The following is a 7252-nucleotide window of genomic DNA, read 5'->3' as shown; positions in this document are numbered from 1 at the left end:
AAACAAGTCGATTTTTTAAATTGTATGATATCTCTGAAATGTGAAATAAAAAATAAATCATGACAGCTTAAAAATATTCCGAAGACTGTCAAGGCAAAAGGACTTCATTTTCCCCTCGTTCCCTTACATATTATTATTATTATTAATATGATTATTTTTTTTACTCAATTCATTTTTAAGAAGGCCGCTTTTTCTGACTCTTTGTATACTGCTAGATGAGAGATAGCCAAGTCTTTAAACATGGTCTCGCTGATGAGAATGCTAAGAGGAAAATAGAATTGAATGAGATTCCTCTGTGCCATTGGACAAAGAAAGATTAATGGAAAAAAAAAAAAAAAAAAAAAAAAAAAATCACAGAATGGCAGGCATTTTTAGGCTTAGCTCTGCGCAAGCCAAGGATCTGATTACTATTTAAGTTTATTCTAAGATATGAAGCTCAGTAGGGTTCTGATCAAGAATTTTTATTTATTCAATAGATGAGGCAATGATAAAGTTAAAAATAAAGGAAATGCATTTTATACAATTAAAATTAAACCGCAATTCTTCGGAATAATATAATACGTTTTTGGAAATTTTATTTCTCATAGTTTACCTTACAAGCTGAAAAGCGTAATTTTGAAACTTATTACTGAATATTGATTGCCTGAAAATCTATTGTCTGATTGATTTGCACGAATCGCTAAGCATTTTTGAATGTTGATTCAGCTTTGAAATATTTACGAGTCTTTCTCCAATTTAAAGCATTTATGAAATGTGCATTTGAATATCCCGCATATATGAAAAAGTGTATTCTGCAATAAAATATTTGAACCACGAACAATTAAAATTCTATGATAAAATATTTATTTATCAGTTAATGAAAAAATCTTGTTCTGTTTAAAAAAATAAGTATAAAAATACGTTTTGTTATTGCCATTATTTCTTGCTGCCAGCTTCTCTGCTAACATTTTTACCACATTTCCTTTTAAATAATCTTTAGGTAACACACAATTTATATTTTTGCGGTTTTTCAGTCGCGCAGCAGTATTTTTCTTACGAAATAATGGAAAAAAGCATTCCTCTTGCCGCAGCGACCACTGACTCGAATTCTGATTCCATACATAAATACATATCGTTTTTCACTTTCAGTCTCTTATCAGGTTATATTATCTTTTATCGCACAGGTTCACAGCTTGCATGGCTGACTATTCGGACGGATATCTCTTCAGCTGCGTTCACTCACTCATATTCATGTTATACATATAGAAAAACACAAAGCCTAGTACAAAAAAGCCTTTCGACCCTCTTCAAAAGACAGATTCTGAACGACATTAAGTAATTACAATTCTAACCAGTTCTACTCATGTTTAACGATTTTATTGACTTCTTTTGCGATTCAATGATTATATCGACTTGATCAGTCATGGCCTTGTAAGATGTTCTTTCATAAAACATAGTACAATATAGAAGGCAGCTACAAATAGACGTCTTTTATATATATATAATGTATTTGGTCGTTTTTGTGTTTCTTCTGTTTATCTATATTTATTCTGATTTAAGAAAAGCTAACCTATGTAAGTTTTAACCATATCACACACAGGAAATAAATACATAGAATTAAATGCTTGTTATGAAATGTTTTAAAATGTATCCCTTGAGTATAAAATATTTAGTCTGAACAATCTTCTGCGTGGAAGAAACTGAAAAAAATTAAATTAAAATAATGGCATCGAAAATTGAGGAATTTTTCCATGTGATAACTTTCTAATTTAATGGTAAATAGCTTATTACTCAGTGATATAAAATATTTTATAAAACCAGCTGAAGTACTCGACATTGTCCGGGCTTGAAGCAGAGTAAAGAGGTTTCATTTAGGATAGATTGGGGTAGTTTTTTCAAAATCTCCAATAGACAGGTGTTTTTCTTCTTTTCTTGGTTCAAGCTGAATTGTGGAAAATTTTACCAAGCTCGAATAAAACTGTAGAACTAATAGGTCGCAATGTAATAGTTTCGGTAAGAAATGAGTTTTTCAAATTTCAGCATCCAATTTAGTGAGAACTTTTAGTGGAAACTCGTTACTGGCGACGCCAAATTAGGATGAGTGACGTGATTTCAAAACTGAAATTGTGTAGAAATATTAATATTTTTTGTATTAAAAACAAGTATAAATTTCTTGCTTAGTATGTACTCGTAAATGATTTTAATGAGTGCAGCCGGTGTAATTTCATGAGTCCAGCTAGTAATTAATAATGCAATGAAACGAATTTGCGTTTCATGCTTTTAAATTGCTTAGCTTTTTAATTAATAACAAAATAAACTTGAAGGAAAAGTTAAATGTTTTTCGCTTTGCTGAAAGATAACGCATTGCTGCATGGACAATAAAAATATTATAATCTGAGAAGTTATAACATTAAATTACTGAGGTTGTTAATTAAATTCGAAGGATAAATATATTGGATTTTGCCGTGAGACAACACACTTCTTTTATGTAGCTGAGATTTCCCTTTAAATTTGAACTTTAAATATCTTATGCTTTGACGAGTGGCACGACAAAGCTTTTAAATCGCTGAGTTTTTAATCAAAAGTTCTTCGAACTATGTATATAAAGAGTGTGTGGATCCGGTGGGGTGTTTTTCAGAAATCTTATGTAGACCATGGCCTTCCGCTTCTTTTAAAGGTCGAGTGGGCCACATTTCATGAAAACTGGAATAAAACTGCAGATTTGTGTGAAAAATAAACATACGGACACTTGGACACTTTTGTTCATTCATATACATTTCAAGGTATACAGTGTATTACTTAAAAGTAGTTTGATGCTTCTTAATAACAACAAGAGTTTTGATGTTATTGAGAAGTGTATTTTGATATTCTTAATGCGTAATCCTTTGTGATATTTTGATACTTCTTAATGGAGGCAAGATTGTTACGAATTTTGTACTTAGGCAATTTTAGTAGAATTACAAGTAAAACTGTTACACTTTCTGTGTAATGTAGCGCGAGACAAATTTTAAGAGAAAGCTATGCCGAAAAAATAAGAATACAGGGGCAATTGCATTTAACATTTAACATTTTTGTTGTTTGACTTCTGAATAAGTAAATGGGTATTTTGGTAAATTGGCCAAGCTGACAACTGTTTTGGCTACCTATTTGTCGCCAAATTTGGCAAGAAATCGTCTAAAGTCGCCAAATTTTGTGGCATTTTGGTTCTATTCCTGTATCACCTTAATATGTATCGAAATTGAATAGATGTAATTGATCGCTATGTTAGCTGTAACCATAATCCAACACTCTTATTGCTTTTCAGTCATTTCGAAAAGCAGAAAGTACTAGAAATATCTCGCGGACGGTTGAAAACTATAAAAGGTCGGAGAGAGAGAGAGAGCATCTGAGTTCAGTTGCTTAGTTATTGTTGTTGCGAGTTGTTAGTTCCGCGTAAACTGAGATATCCGACTTTTTCTTGCACTTGCATTGCGTTGCGTTGTTTAACGTTCTTGGTAGTTGGAAGTGTAATTACTGATTATACTATATGATACCGTGAGCATTTGTACGAATATTTATATGGAAAATTCCAGAGTTCGGAAATATTTCTTTTGAACAAAATGAATTTTATTAACCTATTATCGGACTAGTGCATTCAATCAATTATGAACCCGAACAATATTTAAAACTAGAACTATGGGTTTCATACAAAAATTCTTTTAAGAGTTATAATGGTTGCTGTGAGCATAAATCATAAAAAAAATTATCAAAAATCGCATTTTAAGTTTTTAGATTAATGTTACATGACACGTATACACCACTATACAAGTTACCAAACGAAAATGAAAAAATACATGATAAAAATATTTTGCCAGATTCTCCAGACATATTGAAATACTTAAAATTATTTATTTAAAAAACAACATAAATAAAGATAAAAATAAGGTGAAAATTGCATCTTTTAAATCTGCCCTTTAAGCTGTGACTTTCGGTTTGGCACACAGTAAGTCCCTGTTTGCCATCTCTCAGGAAAATGGTATATCTCCACTTCTAATCAACATATCAAGAAAAGAAAAAAGTTGTTAGTAGCTAAGAATGCGGCATTTCAAATTGTTAAATAATAAAAAATTGAGATTTTTATGCAAAGTCGGCCTTTTGAACGAGGGCGGTTATCTTAATATAAAGCTTTTTAAAAAAAAATCTGAAAGATTTCAGATTTTAAAGTACCTCCAAAGGGGCGTTTTTTTTACGTTTTGTGTGTTACTTTCATTTATTAAATATCATGTTCTTTGCACTCAAACCATACAAATTCCAAATTTCAAATTTGGTCTTCCAGATACCCATATTCGTAGGATTACGTCATTTGGATTTCAAATTGGATTACGTCATTCAAAATTCGATGGCTCTACGTTCGGTTGTTTTATCACAATGCGAGAAATATACATACATTTATGCAGATTTTTTATTATTTTATTTCTTCAAATATAATGCGGGACTCTAGCATTTTGTGGCAACAGTTTGAAAAGTGAAACGGACATTTATAGTGATTCAACGCAAAATCGCAAAACGAAAACAATAGTCCTTCAAGGACAAAACTCCTTTGGACTTGGGAAAAAAAAAAAAAAAAAAAAAAAAAAAAAAAGCGCGTTAGTAGGTGTGAGGAGTGAATGTAACAGCAGCGTTAAAAGCCCTAACCAACCTTTTTGGTCTATAGTTAAAATCTAAAACCTTTCAGATTCTTTTATTATCATTATTTAATCATTTTAAATTTGTAACACTGTTTTTATTTGTGTAAATCACAAAATAAAAACTTATTTGAATATGTACACTGTTAAAAAAAATGTCTAAAACTGAGAACTTTCGTTTAATGTTTATTTGAATTTTACGGAAATATTTTATGACATTAACTGCATAATTTATTTCTAAACAAGCTGTTGCTTATGAAGTGGCTGAAAGAGCGGCTGATACTATCATCCATATTTTTAAAGCACAGTATATTTTTTATAGAAACATAAGATTTAGAATAATCATTTTTATAGAAATTTTATCGTAAATGTATTTTTATGCGTAGCGTATTTTCACTATATCCTTAAAATTCTAATTTAGAGTGTAATTGTCAAGAACTGAACTCTAATCATCAGTAATATAATAAGTAATATAATAATATAATATAATAAGTAATATAATAAGTAATTATGGTTATTAATAAATCCTTCTTATAAAGCAATTGCAAATATTTCAAAAAACTTTCTGTCTGAATGCAAATATTTCTAATTTTATATTAATCAAGATTGCACACGATATTATTAGTCCAAAGGGATTTGAGTCCCGAAGGACTATTACTTTCGTTTTGGCATTTTGCGTCGGACTCATAAATGTCGGTTCACTTTTCAAACTGTTGCCAGAAAATGTTAGAGTCCTGCATTATATTTGAAGAAATTAAATAATGAAAAATCTGCATAAATGTATGTATATTTCTCGTATTGTGATAAAACAACGGTACATAGAACAATCGAATTTTGAATGACGTAATCCTACTACGAATATGGGCATCTGGAATCCCAAATTTGAAATTTGGAATTTGTTTTATTATCGATTTCATATTTTGTAAAACTTTAACGAATTTTTGAGTAACAAACTCAACTATTTAAAAGCGAGCAATAGCAATACTCTACGGGGAAAAAAAAAAAAAAAAAAAAAAAAAAAAAAAAAACTTTTTATCTCCAGCGCGTCGAACTGTGTATCGGAAATTCTAAAGATATGCTCATTTTAAAATTATTTCGCAACACTGCTATTGAACTAAATTTTATGGTTTAAGTGTAAAGAACATGATATTTAATAAATAAAAATCGCCACACTAAACTTTAAAAAAAAAAAAAAAAAAAAAAAAAAAAAAAAAAAAAACAACCCGCCCCTTTGGACGTAATTTAAAATCTGAAATATTTCAGGTTTTTTTTATTTGTACTTTAATTCTTACCGTAAGCACTAGTATAAGTTACAAATCAATTTTATTTAATTAAGGAATGACCATCTAAGTTTAGAAACAGCGTACCATCTTTCATGTTACTCCTGATTGGCAAGTTATATGATTTTTGATGAGTATTCATGTTTTGCTAGTAACTTCACTTGGAGATCGCGCTTAAACTAGGTTAGTTGGTTATTTCAACATAGAAAGAACATGGGAGCTATTTGGTTAAGATGCTTTCATAGAGAACCTTTGTAAAGAGAACCTAGAAAACTACGAAAACCAACCATGCAAGCCTGGGTTAGACTTCGCAACAAACAATTAATATTTAACAATCTTCAAATGCTAGGCAACTGGTGAGGCTCCAATTAAATCTCCAATTTAATATTTTATTTGTAAATATTTAAAATATTGTTGTATTCTTAAACACAAGAAGCAGAATTTAAGTTTTGTTAACTCGTTAGTAAACTACCAAGCCGTAGTGCAAATGAATATTCAATTTCTTTTGCAATAATTGTATTCACTTAATATTCTTGGAATATGAGCTAAAGAAGGAATGTTCTCCGAAGATTAAAAAAGTGTTTAAATCCAGTGATATTAGGTTTGTCTTACAAGCTCAAAATCAAAACGATTCTGCAATTGTCCGAGTAGTTGACTTGTAAATGGCTGTGAATTAAGCAGATGACATTTAATCTTACGTTATTTAGTCAGAAAACGTATTCCAAATGTTTTGTATTGCATGACAATTCATCTTTTCATTATTCAATAACCAATCGGAGAACCGCTTGTATTCGGAAATAAGTATGTGTACTCAATCGTCCTGCATGTTCTTCAAATTTGTCTTCTTGTGATTTTTTTTCTTTCCCAAAAACTAAAGTTGCCTCTCAAAGGAAAGTTTTTTGACATTGAAGAGACAAAAGGAGTATGACATCTACTTTTAGAGGTATATCAAAAACAGATCCCTACATGCCTTCTCTTCCATTGCATGTTGTGCATTCAGACAAAAAGTTGGAAGGACTTAGAAGATAAGTCAAATTGAATATTTCGATAATCCAATGAATTCAAGGTCGAAGTTTCAATATTTTATTTTCCGAGGGAGGGGAAATTTTTTCAGTTTTGGTCCATTATCCTAAGTATATTTGCTTCGATTCTTTATTTTTTCCATAAAAGCGAAAATCTTACGCATGGTATACACATAACGCATAGCTTCAAATTAAAATTTAATAATATACAGGGTGGTTATAATTAAAGTTTCACTTTGAAACGGTCTTAAAAAAATCTACTGGATCAAATGTTATCAAACTTTGTAACCGTGTAAAGGAGGTCATG

This window comes from Stegodyphus dumicola, chromosome 4, assembly GCF_044657685.1.
Source record: "Stegodyphus dumicola isolate Sdum_Otavi_A_Nest chromosome 4, ASM4465768v1".
NCBI classification, from domain to species: Eukaryota; Metazoa; Arthropoda; class Arachnida; order Araneae; family Eresidae; genus Stegodyphus; species Stegodyphus dumicola.
This window is presented reverse-complemented; position numbering follows the sequence as displayed.